This window comes from Taeniopygia guttata, chromosome 11 (assembly GCF_048771995.1).
Source record: "Taeniopygia guttata chromosome 11, bTaeGut7.mat, whole genome shotgun sequence".
NCBI lineage: Eukaryota > Metazoa > Chordata > Aves > Passeriformes > Estrildidae > Taeniopygia > Taeniopygia guttata.
Genome location: NC_133036.1, coordinates 3,396,682 through 3,414,938, shown reverse-complemented (window position 1 = coordinate 3,414,938; position 18,257 = coordinate 3,396,682). Strand labels below are relative to the sequence as shown.

Sequence of the window (18,257 nt, the reverse complement as noted above, 5' to 3'; positions counted from 1 at the left end):
TTAGCTTCTGACACTGTTTTTCATATTGAGTACAAGAGGTAGTTCTTGCAAATGAATGCTAGGTGATAAATTTATCTCTTAAATGCTTATGCCTATTGAGCATTTCCTCACTTGTAAAATCTCTTTTTACTCACTTGTGTAGTTTCACATCTCTAAGCTATTTAGCTATTTGATGCTGTTTTTTCAGGTAATGACCTTCTAATTCTTCCTTTGTCTATTTGCTTCTCTGCTGATGCAGAACTGTCAGCTTGGGGCACTATACATTGCCTGCAGTTCAGCACATCATCGAAATTTTTATAGAAACAGTTGAAATTGTGTGATTCTGCTCACTTCACTTACGTGCTTGGCAGCAGTCCCTTCATGGGTATAGCTGTTGTTTTTCCTCCCTACTGAATGTTCCAGCTCTTGCAGTGTCAGTTCCTTCACCAGCCATCTGTCTTGCTGGCTCACTCACTGTCTTAACAGCTCTCCTTCTCAGACTAGATGTAAGTCCTAGTGAGTATGCCATCAGCTCTTCATTTTTTATTCAGAAACTTTTAAAACAATTGGTGGTGCACATGAATATCCTACATTTCAATCCTCTTGATCCCATCATTGGCTCTTAATGGTTGCTTTCTTCTGCAGTCTCCTTTTTACAGGTTCCTTTGCAAGTTGTCTATCACTTCACCTTTTTCCTGAAAGTTTTAGAGTCATTTTGTTCAATTTGACAACTTGTCCCTGAATTCTCTCTGGGGGATTGCATGTCTGAATGCAAGGAAGGCCTAATCCAGTTCTGTTTGTTGTGGCACAGTAGATCTACAATCACTGCAAGAAGCATCTAAGCACTTTCAGATATTACACGAGTCAGGTAGTAGCTCCTGAGAAGTGTAAGATTGTTACCTTTTGTCAATAAGTTAGATAATAACTTCTCTGTGCTGGTATCAGTGTTACAGATAGGATAGATTGTCTCGTAGCTCAAGGGCTGGCATACTGCTAAACAAGCTAGCAATCTTTTTGATGAAAAGTTCTATTTGCTTGTAAGCCAGTCAGGTCTGGATGCAAAATTACTTTATGAAGCCCTGAGAGTATAGTATTCCTTATTATAGTAGCAGTTTATTTTTGTACACTATACTTGCTTTATAATCTTCCAATAGCTAAGATTCAGTTAGATAGTGTTGAGAGCTTTATAAACTACTTGGGTTTAGAGCAATTTTCACTTGTAGAAATGAACCACACAGATAGTAATTTCAATAGAGACATAGCAGCTTTTCTTCTTTTTAATGTATATTGATAAGCCTTTCTCAGACCTTCTGCTCCTTTCCTGGACAAACTCAAATATTGTTTATTGCTAGTGCCAATTAGCCAGCCAAGCATCTGCAGCTGGCAGCTGTCCACAATGAAGAAGCCCCAGAAAATTAAAACTCCCAGTTGATTTGAATGTTAAATGTCATTGTTTGTAATCTTCTAGATTTCTTCCACACTTAATGTTTCTTAGTGATAAAGAAATGTGAGTATGATTACAGTAGTAACTCATAATTAGTGAGATGGATTTTATTTCCCCACTGTACTTACGACCTCCAGGAAAAATTAGATCTGTCATTTAATGCCTCTCATGAGGAGCTGTCCATCTGAGAAAGATCTGCTTCCAAACTAAACATTGCCACTGAAACAGGTCTTCTCATAGTGTGATGCTCTTATGTTGGTAGAAATATGTTCATAATACATTCATCTCTTCTGGGCTTAACAGAAAGTAAAAGCTGCACTACTACATTGATAACAGAATTTATGTCAGTGTAATAAGTAATTCCAGTGGTACAGAAAAGTTTTACCGAGTTATGCAGTGTTTTTCTGCCATTGCTCAGGCCTTTTTTTTCCTTTGTGCACAGAAAGTGAAAACATTCCAGACAGCAGCATATAAGATAGTGAGAGTAAATTAATTTTTTTTCTGTCTTTGTCCCAGGCAAATCACCTCCCTAGCTCCAGAACGTGACTTCCAGTAGGCAAGTGACAGCAGAGATTGTCTCCAAAACCTTATTATGTGAGGTACTCAGGTGTGATCATGGTAAGTCATATGATTAAATATAACCAGCAGAGGCAAAGAAATTTGCAATTGTCCAGAAATCTTCAACAGTGAATTGGTAACTAATACACTTTTTCTCTCATTATGTGAAGCTACAGATGTCTTAGGCTAAGAGCAAGTATCCAAATCCAAGGAAGCTGCAGAGGAAACTGGTGAGCTACAATGTAACTCCACTTCTTGTTACCAGGATATGCTCTATAGTCTGGGCTCAAACTATGAACATCAAGGAATGTCGTTGTTAGGTGAACACACTGCCTATGATAATTTACTCTGCTTTAAATAACTTGTAAACTAGTTTCAGAAGAATAAAACTATTCACCAGAATGTGATTGGAAGGGTATTTTAAGAGCAAACAAAGTCTACTTACATGCTAGGCTAGAAGGAGCTGGCTACTACTTAGCATGCTATTAACTAAAAGGAATCTCAATTAATTCCCTCTTAAAAAAAAAAAAAAAAAAAAAAAGTTAGGCCTCACAAGATTTCAAGATTTCATGCTTTAAATAATCTCAGTTACCAAAGAGAATTCCTAACACACCAGCTAACACACCAGCTGGAATTTCCACCAATATAGTTAAAGAAGTGAGAAGTGAATAAAAGCTCAATTTTTATATTAGACTAATAAAATATCTCTGTTATGGCTTTAGTTTTATTATAGTTTTTACATTGTATTGTAATTAAATTATTTACATTTTATCAAAACTATGTGAGCAAGTCACACCCAGTTGGCAAGAAAAGCTCATTGCAACATCCTAAAGTAATAGGAACATCACTGTGTAGAGTTTAGTATTATTTTTCATACTTTTTAAAATAGGGTATAGCATGCTGTTCCATTCACCTATGTAAGTAAGAAGCTTCAGTAAGAAACTAAATTAAATGACTTTATATATTCTGTAAAAACAGCTGTGGCACAGATGTAAAGACTCTATAGGTAAGTTCTGAGTGGAGAAATCTGGAGCTGGGCCTTGCAGTGTTGTCAGAAGTAGCTCTTCAGAGGCAGATTATGAAATTAGAGCTGTAATCTCTGCCTGACATAGAGTTAATATGAAGCCATTCCAGGACTGAAGCTGTTTACTGGTTCTTCCATCTGTCAGGATTTTCCTAGCTTCTATGGGAAGTATACATTCATTTGAAACTGAGATTGCATGAAGGAAAACTTTGTGGCTGTGTTATGGAGCCCTTTTGAAAAGTTGTAGGTAGATGCTGGCAGACCACCAGGTAAAGGAGTGAATGGGCATAATGGATGTATTTATTTACAGTAACTAAACAAACTAAAAATCCTTTTCCTCCCCTTAGGCATGACATTTGAAACTTGTTTGTGCAAGAAAAAACAGTGTGAGAAGTGATAGTTAAAAGCATTAAGTCATGAGGAGAATGAGAGGCCTGAATGAAAAAGGGGTTGTATGTGCATCCTCTGGGACTAGCAAGGATCCCCATCTCCAGCCTGTGCCAGCAGTGTCTGTATCCACCTGTTCAGTAATTCCTATTGTCAGGGTCTTTTCTTCCCTCTCTCTCAAAGAGGCACTAAGGAATTCCAAGAGGGATTTTATCCTTCTTTTCTCTGACTCATGGCAACAAGAGAACACCAACTGCTCTCTATCCTCTGACTAGATCTGCTAACACATACTACTTCACAAAGAAATAATAAAATTAACAAGATTCTTATCTTTCTTTAATTTTTGCTGCCAGTTCCTTAGCTTGGATAAGAGACTCCTGTCCATGTAGGGTTTTCTAGACTCTCCCTGTCTTTTCTTTCTGCAAGTAGGGTCATCAATGGAGTCAGCTTCAAGCTCAATGAAGGACTCCTAGAGGAAAAGCTATAAATCTTCGATCTCTCATCTGTATGGCAGTGCTGATTTCACAGAATTAACTCTAATGAGGGAGTCAGGAACTGAGTATTTTTTCTTCTAGTCTGTGAGATTAGAAATGTTTCAGGGCACACTTATAATTCCGATGTATTTTCATTTGTCATTTCTCACTGAGACAGAATTTCTCATTGTTTTCAATGACAGTTCTGCTTAGCAATATGGGAGGTATAGAGTAGCCTGTACAGAAAACTACAGCCCTTCAACAGATAGCTACTTACTTTCCTTAGGTATTATCTCTTCCCAGAAAGGGTTAAACTCTACTTTTTCTCCAGGCAGTGATTCCTTAGTAAAGTAAGAAAACAAAGTTTCACAGCTTGCTGATCATGAATTTTCCTGCTAGCCTCTTTGCAATGCAGTTACCCAAAAGAAATCTATGGAATTTTACCCCTTTTTCCAACATGGCTGTACCAATGTTTGAAGTAAGTGAAAGGAATAAAATGACCATTTAACTCTTCTTTTGGCAGAGAAAAGATTGAAGCAAGACATCCTGCTTAAAACTGAAAAGTTCCTACTGTGCTTGAAGCACAGTATAGGTAGGAAAAAGCTAAAAAAAAAATCACCAAAACCCTGTGTTAAAGCAAAACTGTTAATCAATGTTAACTCATTTAGAAATAGTCAAGAGGGACAGATGGAATCCAGTTATTATCTCTCTTTTACTTGAGTCAGTTTTAAAATATATTGAAGCTGGTGTACTTTTGAGTGGCAGATATAACTTGTCACTTTAAAGGTATTTTTGCTATTCTTAATACTGAAATAGATGAGGAACAGCAGTTAACAGAAATCTTAAGTACCTCAGAGAAAACACTTGTCTTGCATTTATTATCTCAGCTTTCAGATTTAAGCAGCTATATGTGGTTAAACTTCGAAATTATGTAACAGTAATAGAATGCTGTTCAAGTTGATGCCTTTTAGAAGACAAGGGAGTGGGGGTGGGGGTGGGGGTGTGATTGTACAGTAAACCTACATTAAAGTTTTTTCCTTAACTGTACTCCTTGAGACAGCCATCAGCTACCCAGAACAGAGCCCAGAACATGCTCTCTGCAGTTTGCTCTGACCTCATAGTGCATCTTGTGTTTTTTTCCCCACAAGACAGTGATAGAAGTCTAAGCATTGATGTAATTAATTTTTAAATCTGAATTTCTCAGCATATGTTGTTTAATTGTAACCTGTTCCCTGGTAACATATTTCTAGAGTAAACATCCTCTTATTATATGAAGAATATGCATTTTTAATTACCTCAAAAGTGAACTAAACTGAATTGTTAAATCTTGTTTTTATTCTGTAGTTGAGCTGTGTCATAGGTCATACACTACTTTCCAAAGTGCAAGTTTCAACAGATGCTGTGTGAATCATATTAACAAAGAGCACTTTTAAAAATAATTTCCCATACTTTTAGGATGCCAGTTTCATGTTTTTCTGCTTTATATTAGTGATACTGAAGTTTTAATGCACTTCCAAAGCAAAGATATCAAACCATGTCACCAGAGAAACTCTCTACTGCAAATGTAGCAAGAATAATCATTTTATGCTGGCACAAAGATAAATGGACAGGCAGAGGATAAACTTCTTTTAAGTGGAATAAAGGTTGTATATAGATTACTCTTCTTTTATAATTTCTGAGACATCTTGGTTCTAAACTTAAATAAGACTGTATAACCATCTTAAATGGAAACTAATGGAAATTCTGTTTGTTTCAGAAATTTTCAATAATTGGGTCCTGTGTGTTTCATGTGGAATACCTCAGATGTCTGTATTTGCAAATTTTGTCAAGTTGCATTTTTTGAGGACAAGTAGCATGAGATCTAAAAAACCCGAAGTGTAATTTTTTGATAGCAGACACAGCCTCAGACACATCCCAAAAAAAGCAAAAGAAATCTGAAAAATAACAGAACAAATAGTTTTGTGCAGTTCTTGCAAACAGGTGCTAGTCCAGGCCTATCACCTCTGCTCTGTAAAACAGCAGGTGAGTGAAGAATGCAAACTATCAAGTATTAGGCCAGAGAGAATAATCATCACTGACAGAGAAGCAGGCATTCTGCCCAGGCACTTACTCCCACTGAGGAGACTGGGGTCAGCTCACACAGAGTGAGCTTTCTGTTCTTTAAATATGCTTGTTAAACCTCAAACTTGCAGCACAAGATTCAAGACTGAGAGATTTCTCAGCTTCCCTCATATTCACTGAAATTTTCTATAATCATGAAATTACTTACTCCTGCTTTGAGTAGAGAGAGGCTGTTTGCTGGTCACTTCTTTAAGGTATGACAGCATTCTGCCTCCTTTTAGAGTAAAAGCTGAGTGGCTGACAGCAGAGTCCTCAAAGGACAGTATGTGCATGACCAAGTCAGGAATCACCAAAATCTGGTGACTTCCCAGTGGATAAGTACAGCTGTATGTGCAGAGCTTGCCCTCTGTCCCATAGTTTTCCTCTTCTTGCCCCCATCCCAAGCACCAGAAGCAAATCTGAGTGGAATTTACACAAGGAGGAAAATCTTGTATTCATTGCAATTCTATGTAAATACTGTCTCCAAGCTGCCCATTCCACAGAAACTACTTGTTCAAGACAAAATAAAATGGAAGTGAGTATTTCTGCAAATCTTGTCAGCATTGTGCTGTCAGCTCAAAGTACAGATTATCCCTTTTTACAGCAATGTCACAATTCAATCATAGTCTAACATTTTCCCAGATTTTAGAGTGGCTTTGACCTATGAGACATAAAAGTACCTGATTATAGCAATAACGCCTGGAGTGCAACTACAATTTTCTTTGCCATGGAGTGTTGTGGAGAACTTAAAACAAATGCTTAAACACTACAGTCAAATACTTAGAAGCTATACCTTCAAAAATCACTGAAAGCATTACTTGATACTTGAAGCAAGTCACTGGGATTGCTCCTTTTTAGTTAGCAGGCCCTTTCTTCTAAAATGAAGCAGTACATAATTGCTTATTGCAGTATGCATTTAAATGCCTTTTTTAAAGAGTAGACTTGGGAGTATCATATAGCAATTTACAGGCATTTATGGGGATAAGTAAAATCTAGTTATGTTTAACACCAAGAATCGCTAGAATTCAAGTAGAAAATTGGCATTACACAATACATAAAATTATTTTTTCTGTTTTTAGAATTGTAGAAAATACATAAGCCATGTCAGCCATACCTAGGGGACAATATTAAAAAGATGTTTTGGTAATACAAAGTACTTTGATTCTCCATACCATATAAAGGTATGTGTCCTGCTGTATTCTCCCTCATACAGCAATTAAAAAGTCTCTGCTTTTCTATAGCACATGTTGGTTATTAACTATAGAAATTTTGTACAGATTGTCCTTATAAGAATTTTTTTAATCCTTAAAAAACCCCTACCCTTAATGTATTACTGTATGTGTTGCTCCATAGTGTGATCATAACAGTGTCTCTAACAGTAAAAATGCATCCAGGTCAGCTTTCTGCGCAAGCCTTTTTGGAAAACAGACTTTTACTGAAGTGTAATGGAAACATTTCCATGACTTCAGCAGTCCCCTTTGTAAGTTAAAATAAACATTTCCACAAAGAAATTGCAACTTGAGATTTAATATACTGCACTGAATGCATGATAACTGGACACAGAAAGTTGTAGTGGATCCTACATAAGTAAAATATTGATTGTTTATTGCCCAAGCTGACATACAAGTAATTAGCAGAAATATTCTATTTGCAATAGCCTTTAGCATAAACAATGTTAGGAAACACAAGAGTCCTTTTTAATATATTTTGGGAAGCCCAGATTGTTTGCTCTATTAAAAGCATGCTGCACTGGCTTCATTAGGACAAAGCAGCTTTGTCTTTGTCCTAACTGACCAGGTAGAAATATGAATGTGGCAGCAAGCACAGAGTCTTGGTTTATGAATTATGGCAATGTAGGGGTGTGGTCAGGGCATGCTGCTTAGCTTTTTTCATATTTTAGTGGCTTCTTGAGGGCTGTTGCAGCAGCAGCAACTGCAAATATAGAGCTGAAATGTCTACAACACCCTTCTGTTATAAAGCCACTTATTCCTACCCAAAAATGAGAATCTATGTTAAGGTTTAACAGTGTCCTTTTAAATTAGAAGCAAACTGCTACAGTGAGAAAATCAGACAGGGTTAGGCAGAGTATGCTATGGTTACCATCACTAAACAGAGCTGGATCTGTTAAGATCAAAATGGTTGACTTGTCACTCTATAGTAATTGTTCCCTGTGGAAAAAATTCAATAGCATCGCTTAAACCACACATAGTGATCACGTGCTCTGAGGCTTCGATGGCTCTTAGACTAAAAGGCAGAGGTAGGGAGGAGCTGTGTCAGGAAATCTAATTCTGCTGGTGTGAGGGGAAGCTTACCTTGCACACAGTCATGTGCACAAATTGATTTTTAATTTTACAGTAAAGCACTATTTTAATTATTAACTTAATTGATCCCTAAAAGGCTACTGTTAAAAGCCAGATGTTATGCCCCTGCATGTCCAAGGTGCATATTGGAAGGAGAGCTTTTGGATGAGATGATTGTCAGACTGCATTCAATCTATTCAACTTCTTTTTATTACAGTAAAGCACAAAATCTGTCAATCTGCAGCCTCTATAAGACAAATTGAATGCACACTATCTTATAAATTAATTAAATATCTGAATCCTAATAATTAGTACAAAAATAAAAAATAAAAAAATAAAATAAAAAAAAAAGCCTAGTCAATGAAAATGAAAACACATACTGTGTTTCTGTCCAGACTGGAGAACTTTTAATATTATGGGAATTTATGTGAGTCCCACGATTTTGCTTTTAAACACTTACCTTACTGCTGCCTGCAATTGTTTTTCTGGCTCTTTTCTTCTGACAATGATACAGTAACATGGGGAGCAGGAGATGATTATACACAAAGAAATTCTAGATACAGGCAAAAGTAAGTTAAGGCAAAGTGCTAGGAGTATCCTAATTAGACTGCATTTGATTTTCTAAAGGAAGCAATTCTTTAATCTTAGTCTGGTTATTCAGTTTCTATTGAAAATCAGCACAGAAACTGTACAAGTTTCTGCTCTAATTCCATGCAGTCTCCTGGGTTAAACTTTTCTCACCATCTACACCTGAGAAAAGTGATGAGTTTCTGTTTTGCCAGGATTCCCCTTCCCCTGCCACTCTCAGAAGGGTAAGTTAACCTGTTTTACCAACAACTCACAAAGGATGCAGCTACATCCTACTCAGTTTAGGGTGAAACAGTCTTTTGATAGCTCAGGAATACTCACTGATCCTGTGACAGAAGGTACTACACAAACAAGCAGTGAAGAACACTTGCTGCTTGATTATGCATGGTTAATTCGCTTGCTCAATTCCCTATTCATCACCCAGCACTAAGAGGAAGCCTGAAGCATCAGGCATAACAGCACAACGCTTGGCTCTAAATGACTTCATGTAGGATGCAACTTGCCATTTGGCCTTAAATACACAAGAATTTTTTCCTCTCTTTTTCTGACACCTTGTCACAGAAACACTGTGGCTGCTACACTGACCTTCTGCTGCTTGTCCTAGCTCTTCAGTGGGGCTGGTAATCCACACGGAAAGAAGTAAGAAATCATTGCAGTGCAAAATCTATACAAGCTTTACAGTTAAGGAGGGTACTCAAGGAAACCATTTTGCAGTCTTGACTATAGCAATATCTTACCTGTATGACAAATCTCTTCCCCTGCTGAACCACGAGAATAGGAATGTGATTCCAGGAGCAAATTAATATACGTAGGGGTATTTTCCCCCTACATCTAACTAAGTACAGATATTTCAGTTAATCAGCCATCCCGCTCCTCCCTTCCCCACTCCCCGGAAACTAAAATAGCGAAACTACTCAAAAGGCATCTGGACCGCACCGCTTTGTTTCCCGCGGTCCGCCTCCGGAGCTCGCTCCCTGCACACAACTCGCGCCTCCGACAGCCTCTGGCTCTCGGCTTGGCAAGAGCCCCCCGAGCCGGCAGCTCCGAGCGGAGGGCGGGCGGAGATGTAATGCGGATGGGCGGGGAGGGAAAAGCTTTACCTGCCGCCTTCCCCCGCGGAGCCAGGGGCGCCTGGAGCTGCTGCATCCACGCCGGGGCGCGGCGGGCGGGCGGGCGCTCAGAACGCCTGGCGGAGGCGGCTGAGCGCCGGGGCCATGGCCGCGCCGGGGAGCGGTGAGCAGGGAACGCCGCCGGAGCCTCCGTAAGCCGCGGGGAGACTCAGCACCTGAGCGCTGAACAGCTCCACGGAGCGCCACGGGCGGGGCCGGCGCCGCGCTCCCGCCCCTGGGCGCGGGGGGGCCGCGCTCCGCCCGCCGCGCTGCGGCCGCCCCGCCCCGCCCCGCTGCGCTGCGCGGGGCCCCGGCCCGGGCGGCGCCCGGCGGAACGGGCGGCAGTGACCGCGCCGAGAGGAGGCGGCTTCGCTCCGGGGACAGCCGGGAGGTGTAGTCCTGGCGCTCGTGGAGCGCGGAGAGCGCCGGCTCGCTTGGGCGGTGCCGGGGCCCGCGCGGCCGCAGCGCCGCTGCCCGGACCGGAGCCCCCCGGGAGAGCGCCTGGAGCCGCCGCCCCCCGAGCGGCGAGCTCCGCCCGCCCGGAGCCCGCGGGGCCGCGGCTGCCCCGCACCGGGGTGTTGGCACTGCGGCGCTGCGCTTTGTGTGGAGACTTTCCAAAATGTTTAGTTCTGTCCTTATTTTTGGTTTTTTTTGTGAGGGTAGAAAAAACTTCTTTTTATTACAGGAAAGCACAAAATCTGCTATTCTGAAGCCTATATGAAACAAATTGAATGTATGCTGTCTTGAAAATTAATTACATATCTGAACCTTAAGCATTGGTTAAAAAAAAAAAAAAAAAGAAAGAAAGAAAAGAAAAGAAAAGAAAAGAAAAGAAAAGAAAAGAAAAGAAAAGAAAAGAAAAGAAAAGAAAAGAAAAGAAAAGAAAAGAAAAGAAAAGAAAAGAAAAGAAAAGAAAAGAAAAGAAAAGAAAAGAAAAGAGCCAAGTTGCTGAATATAAGAAGTACAATATTTCTGTTCAGACTGGAGAACCTCTAATAGCATCAGTGCTGATACAAATCATATTAACTTGATTTTTAAACTTGACTTACTGCTCCCAGCAATTGTCCTTTTGGATCTTTAATATAGGGAGTGTTTGCATAACATTTGATGGCCTTTTTTTGGTCAGTTTTTTTTGGGGGAGGAAAAAAAGGTGATAGTATAGTTCTTACGGTCTTTGAGAGAGTCCTCAAAGCTGTACTGTCTCCCTTCCTTCCACCAAGATTCAGAAGCTAGAAGATACATGTTGTATATGAAATGATACATGTGTAGCTGTTCAGAGCAGCTAAACAGAGTCAGGACTGCGCCTCATCAAAAGCAAAACACTGCAGAAAATGTAGCAAGAAAGCCTGCAATCCAATTGAAGATGGCTCATAGAAAGGTATCTCTGATACCTATGTTTATACAAGGCTTTTCATGTCCTTATTAAGAATTTTCTGAAGCGGGATGTGTTTTTATTTAACTTACAAATTAAATGGCACAGTATTTCCAAGCATTTTCTATTTACTTGGTCATCAAAAGAAAAAGCCATTATTCAGTGTAGTTTTAAATTAGAAGTTTGTTTACTCTTTTGCCAATGACTACAATGAAATAATCTTTCAAGTATTATTAAAAAAATAGTTAACAAGTAAATGTAGAAGTTTGGGCTCCCATCTCACAGTGAATTATGTGGCACTGAAAGATGCTGAAGGCTTGTGTGGGGGATCCAGTATGTCTGAGCTGCGTGAAGGTTCCTGCCTTTGATGCTGTAAATCCTGTTTTCCAAGCATTGCCCTCATCTAGGAGAAAGTTTTAGCTACTGTACTGCCAGCTTTCAAGAAATATGACAGAAATCTGGGGCAGCCAAATAAACTGAGTGATATGTTTTATTTATACTGTCTTAGCAAAACCTCCCTTTGGATTGTCTTCATCCCTTTGTAGTTTATTCTAAATCAGTGATGCAGGAGTTAGGTTTACTGCTTCTTTTTATTCAATGGGTAGATATTACTATGATTTCTTGCCCAGTTTTGGATGCTTTCTTGGATAGTTCTTAAATGTAATAGATTTCCAAGACAGCAACTGGATCACACAGTCACACCCTACTGAACAAGATCTCTTCTGCAGCCATCCTGAAAGGCTGAGAAGTTGACAGTGATGTTACATTTTGCACAGTGGTTCATGGATTTAAAGTACTGCCAAATCTGTTGTAATGGATGCCTGATATGATACGACATTCTATGCCACCAGCATGCTAACTTGATCACAGCATAAGTCTTTGGAATATATACAGCTGGTTGATAATTATTCTCATCTTTGCTACATGCTGACTGCTAAATTGCTTCCTGAAGTACCTTCCCCAGTGTTTCCACAAGACTCACTCTGCTCAGAATTACGTATTCTGTTCCCTACCTTACTGAAATGTTCAGCATTAGAAAGTTGTAGCAAAGTATAGTAGATAGGTTTAAAACAGCATTTACTTTATTACAACTTTTGTTTGACTGAAACACATTTGTAAATGTGGAAAGTATTTATGAAAATATTATGGCAAATGCTTCAATTTGAATAATGACTCTTGAGATTATTCAAGATGTGGGTTTGATATAGTAAAGAACAAATTACAGAAAACAATTTCTTCCACTTGGCATCTCCTTCACATTCACATAATGATAGAATGTACTTCCTCCAGGCTGGGGCTTTATTGTGGAATTGGGGCTCCCTCTCCAGAAGGCTGCCTGAGATGGAGGCAGTAGAAACCTGCCCTGCCCTGCCAAAGAACCTGGCTGAGGCAAACATGAGGCCTGAGGAAAACCTTCAAGCGTATATGCAGCTCTAGGGCACTCCTAAATTAGAAGACCACAAGTAAGCAAACCTTTTAGTGCTAATGTGGAGGACAGCTACCACTACTCCCTGCTCTTTGTTTTCCCACCCCATTAATCTTAATGATGCCAAGTTTGTTCTTTTGTTAGCTGAAAGGGTCCTGCTGAGCTACTAACCATGTTCTGCTTTGTAAAGAAGAAAAATAGAAATATAGACCCATTAAAACCACTTTTTAAATGGTTGTGAATAATCTAAATACATTAGTTCAAACCATAACACAGTTCAAATTATCTTTAATCAAAGGATTTAGTGCCTAAAATAATTTAATACAAGTTACTTTAATACATAGTAACTTAGTTAATCAAAAGCTCACATAATTCCTACTCTCCTCTTTCATATCCCCTGTGCTGAACTGTAAGTTTCTGGGCACCAAAATAGAGGAAAAAACATTGCTTTGCTGCCAAGCTCTCATAGAAATTCCTGAGAACTACCTTCAAATCTGGAATTAGGTCTGGCTAGGTTAAGGTTTTTACACTTACACTTGATTCCAGATGGAAGTAAAATTGGAATATCTTTATCAAATCAAATATGAAAAGTTCTTTGAGATCTTACACAAGGAGCCATCAGCTATTCAAGTACAGCTGAATCACTGGATTCATGGATTCTGGTTTCTGCTAACAGCAGCTGTAGTGTGCTGTTGTCAGCAGCAACCAAGCTGCTTACCCTGGAGACAGTGACTCCCATTTTCCTGCACACATAAGATAGATTCAGGGAAACCCAGATAAAAGATTAAATTTCTTCCCAATTTCAATGAAATCCCTGTGTTTATCTCAGTAGGTCATCTATCTTATGAAGGAAAGCAAGAAAAAAAATTACTGTTATTTTCAACAAATACCACAATGTGTTTCTTCTTTTAAGGTTTTGTACATCCAAATTCTTATTGATGGGCTTAGTAAACATTTAATTAGACATACTGAAGGATCACTGATCATTCTGTCTAAGGACTGCCCAATTATGCTTTCGAAGGTTTGTTCTTATTAAATGAAAGTACAGCAGATGTGATGATTCACCCTCACTACCTCCATTTTCTCATCCTCAGTAAATTATAACCATACAAGGCCAGCATTTTCTTTGCCTTGCAAAGAAATAAATTGACAGAATAAAGTAAGAATATTTCTCTTAAGCTGTTAACAGAATAGCAAAGCTGAGATTGTGCCAAATGGTATAACTAAAATAAATGGCACAGCCATATACAGTTAGAGTCTCATAAAATTGAAAAGATATATAAAAGAAGAAATTCAAGGTATTTGCAAAAAAATACAACTGGTTTTAAATATTCATAGATACAGCCTTGATCAGGCCTTAAATAGTTACTATCTAAATAGGGCTTTGAAATTATTTTTAGACCTTCCAATTCACATAGAGAGTACTGCAAACTGGTTTGATGTGTCTTGCATAAGTCTTTCATGATTTTGTCATTGGAGGTTCAATGTTTTATCAGTAAGAGGTACCAAGGCACAGGATTATATGTGTGGAGTTGTAATGGTTTGTTTATCACTGATTGAGCATAGATGTCAAATGCACAGAGAGAATAGAGTTGATTTTAGAGCATCAGCCAACAAACCAGGAGGAAAAAAAAAGTTGTGAATGTGCAAGACTTCAGAATTATGACAGGGAACTGTCAGACAATAGTGCTAAAAGGCTTTAATTAGACAGTCCAATCTTTTGCTGTAGTTCTCTAAGATTTGGAGAATCCAAGAAGGTGATAAAGTGGGCTTCACAGAAGGTGACAACAGTTGTCATATTTGCAGAAATGAAATGGAGCACAATGCTCTAATTGAGCTATGTTGTTGGGAAGCAAGTCAGGTAAAGGAGAGAATGAAAAAAGTCAGTAAAGTAGAGAATGAAAAAAGCAGAGAAAGCAAGGTGCAGTGAACAGTAAGGTATTGGGGTAGTTATTGGAATTGTTGCCAGCAAATTTTATTCTGTTACTGCTATGAAGAGACATTTTTTATATATTATATGATTTAATTGCATACTTCCATTTATTAGTATCCACAGTGGGAAAATAATTTTCCCAGTCTGACTTTATGCTGTGGCTTCTGACACCCTCATTGTGAAGCCTACATGAACAGAAAGAAACTTGTAGCAGGAATATTTTTTCTATGAGGAAAAAAATCTATGTCTTGTTCATCATAAGGCAGCTGTGCTTTGTGTAAAAAAAAGAGAATGGAATATTTTGACTGTCCTGCTGCCACCAAGGAAGGATATAAGGGGTTTCACAATGACTAAACTGTATCTGAAGGTAGTAGAAGGTAAAACTTGATCCAGAGAGTAAAGTTAGGTAGGTTTTTCATTAATAGTGTTGTATTGATAATGAAAAATATTTTACTGACATGGTCCCCAAAAGCAAGTTTGCTTTATCTCCTGCTGCACTTTTAGTTTAACTTCTCTAGCAGAGTAGCATTTCAAGTGTCAGTTTCCAAGAGGCAGGCAAACATTTCATGTCCCTACAACTGAGTTTAGTAAAACAAGTGTGCTAATTAAACACTGAATCCTTAAAAGTAAAATTATTTCATTAATCTTCCTAAATACCATGAGAATAATTCCAATAAACCCTGGCTTTCAAAATTACTTGGATTTGCTTTACAAGAGAGTAGCAATTACTTCTAAATTCAGCTTACCATCAAGAGCTGAAGGCATGTAGTCTACAAAACCACTATTGCAGCCTTACAAAATGTATTTTAACTCACCTGTTGGACCACACAACCAGAAGGCAAGTTACCATAGATTAAGACATTAAGACATCTGATAGTTGACAGTGAGTATTCTCTTTTGGTATTTATGGTACTATAGCTTCAGGCTGCCTATTATTTATGGATGGAATTTTTTATGGGTATGGGTGAGAATTATCTTCCTCTAACAGGGAAAAAAAATTGCAATACTTTTGATCTGAGATAATTTTTAACCATGACAGGTTATTTCTATTTCTGTGTAGGGGGAAAAAAAAGCATCACAACCCCTCTCAGTTACTGGGTGCAACCCAACAAAACTTTCTTCAGAACACCACCAAAACCTTCAGTTTAATCAGTGTTGTGCTCATAACTACAACTTTTTTATTGCAAAGCCGTGTGCTCTTGAAATGTTTCATTAATATAAATTGTGGTGAAATCAACTCCATAGAGCAGATTGCATTTAGAAAATGTTGAGAGTTAAAAATAGCATAATTAAAACAACTTTCTTGTACTTTTTTCATTTCATATTTCTTTCAACTCTCAGAGTTTAAATTCAAAACAGCAATATTACACTTAACTTAGTTAGCTATCATCACAGATCTGGTGCCAAAAAATGTACTGAGTTCAAAATTTTAAGAGGCTTTGTTACCTCTTATAAGGTAATGAGAGTGAATGATTTATCCAGTATCTGGATATCTTCAGGGAACAAGATGTTCTGAAGTTTGTAGGTAAGTTGTTTTTACCTCATCAGAAAGCAGTCTGAAATTTTTCCTTTTTTTCTCTCTTTTGACCTGTATTTCTCTTATTTTTACATTAGAAGTCTAAGAAATCTCATCTTAAGGCCCATCTGACAGATATCTTGAGATCTAGAAAGATCCAAATGGAAGAAAATGTAAAAGTGAATTTAGACAGTCATTCAGAAAAACACATAAGCTTAGGTTGAAGGCACACAATCCATTCTTCTGTTCCTAGGTTGAACATACAAAAGACAGCAAAGCAGGAGCCAAATGTTTATTGCCAGCTTCAGATCTTTTTGTTGCTCAGCAAATTGAATAATTAGGGTTGGATCTGCAATTTAAGCAGTGTAATTATCCAGAGTAGTAGACTATGCTTCAGATTTCTGGGAGAATGGGTATCCTTTTTCAAGTCCTACTGGCCAGGGTAATTGTAGCTTCCAAGTGAGCAATAGAGGATGATGATTGCTTTTAGTCTTGTCTTAATAACCAGAAACATCAGGACATCTCAAGCTCTTGTCTTGTGAACAGTTTTAATGACATGTAACAGACACTACAGACCAGATTTCTCTGGGCAAATAAAAATGTCTCTGATTTTTGATCTTTCTGTTTGGAGCTGTGCACTCATCTGTACTCCTTCTTGTTCACTGCCCATCCTTGGGAATGCAGACACATTCCTTCCTTACTGGAGTTGTATAACATATACAGGTCTCCAGTAAAGAGGAACCTTGATTTAAAAAACAGAAGCAAGCCAGAATCAGCACAGTGCACAAAATACTCTTACATCTCAGTTATTAAATTTAAGGATTTTTCTGATTAGTCCTTTGTACTGTGAGTGATTATTAGTTTATGCTGATTTTTTTGAAATGCTTGTCCTTTCTTGATTTTTGGGCTTGCCACTTAATCAGAACTGTAAGTAATACCAAGTAGTATGTACAATCTCCTAACTTAATTTTTGGCAGTTCTCTCCCCTTGCAAAGCATTACCAAGTTTTGAGGATTACAGACATTTCAAACTAATAGACTACCTTCTCCTTAAAACTCACATTGTATTGATTATTTTCCTTCAGTTCTTAGTGTCTGAATTTCCCTTGTGGAGACAAGGGGCTTGCAGAGCTTTTGTTCAAATCTTGAAAAAATAACATTAAAGCAACAATTTTTCAGTGAATCTAAGAATTTGTTCTTATATTTGACTTGAAAGCTCTCCAAATCATGCTTAATGTTTGCTTTTCTGGATGGCCCAGTAGTGGGAAAACTTAAATGTGCCTACAGATCTATCACTCAACGCTTGGGATGAATATTTTAATAACTTAGACATTTAAGTGACTCTAGAGGAAACAGATAATTCCTTTGAATGATTTTGAATGCTTCATTCCTTGGGAGTGCCTGATGCAGCTATTTTATGGTGGACCATTCTAATAATTCTATGAAAATGTTATCATTTTAATGAGTGAGGCTGGATCACTTCTAGAAGAGTAGATCTCTAGGCTTGACTTTAAGAGCACAAATTGGAAAATACTGCTGGCACTATAGTTAAATTCAGAGGTTCAGTTAAGTTGCTTTGCATAACTGGACTTTTTCATGTTGACTTGAAATGGGTTCTCTCCTGCAGTGTGTAAGAGGCCAATCCACACAGAGCATTGGGGTTTTTGATATTGTCTGAGAACAGCATTAGTTAAAATGTGCAACCTCTTGTACACTTGATTCTACTTGGGTCTGCTTCTTGCTGTCCCTAGGAAGAATGTGTGAGCCTTTCATCAAATGTAATCTTTTATTGGAATTCCACTTTCTAATGCAACCACATAATTTCTTCCCCCACAAAGTGATTCAGCCTTCTTCAGGGCCCAAAGTATGTTTAATAGCAGTAAAGACTGACAAGCTGAATTTGCCCTCTGTATTGTAACCAACATTTCACAGTAATCATGAACTACAAAATGTTTCGTTGCTTTTTCTCCAAGTTCAAATTGTGTCAATAAGGTCCAGTCAGTCAAATAAAGTTTTAGAAGATTTGAACACCAGCCTTTGCAAGGAAAA

At 38.3% G+C, this 18,257-nt stretch overlaps 1 protein-coding gene across 3 annotated transcripts in view; it reads right to left on the bottom strand.

Annotated features, from left to right (window-relative positions):
• SMPD3 (sphingomyelin phosphodiesterase 3) overlaps nt 1-10,747 on the bottom strand; it is a 103,999-nt gene extending 93,252 nt beyond the window's left edge. Inside the window, exon 1 of one of the 3 annotated variants that reach the window (XM_072934480.1) lies at nt 9,954-10,747. The gene's annotated coding sequence lies outside the window, so the exon portion shown is untranslated. The other 2 variants (XM_030282677.4, XM_072934481.1) reach the window with 2 other exon arrangements.
• Between the last annotated feature and the right edge of the window lie 7,510 nt (nt 10,748-18,257).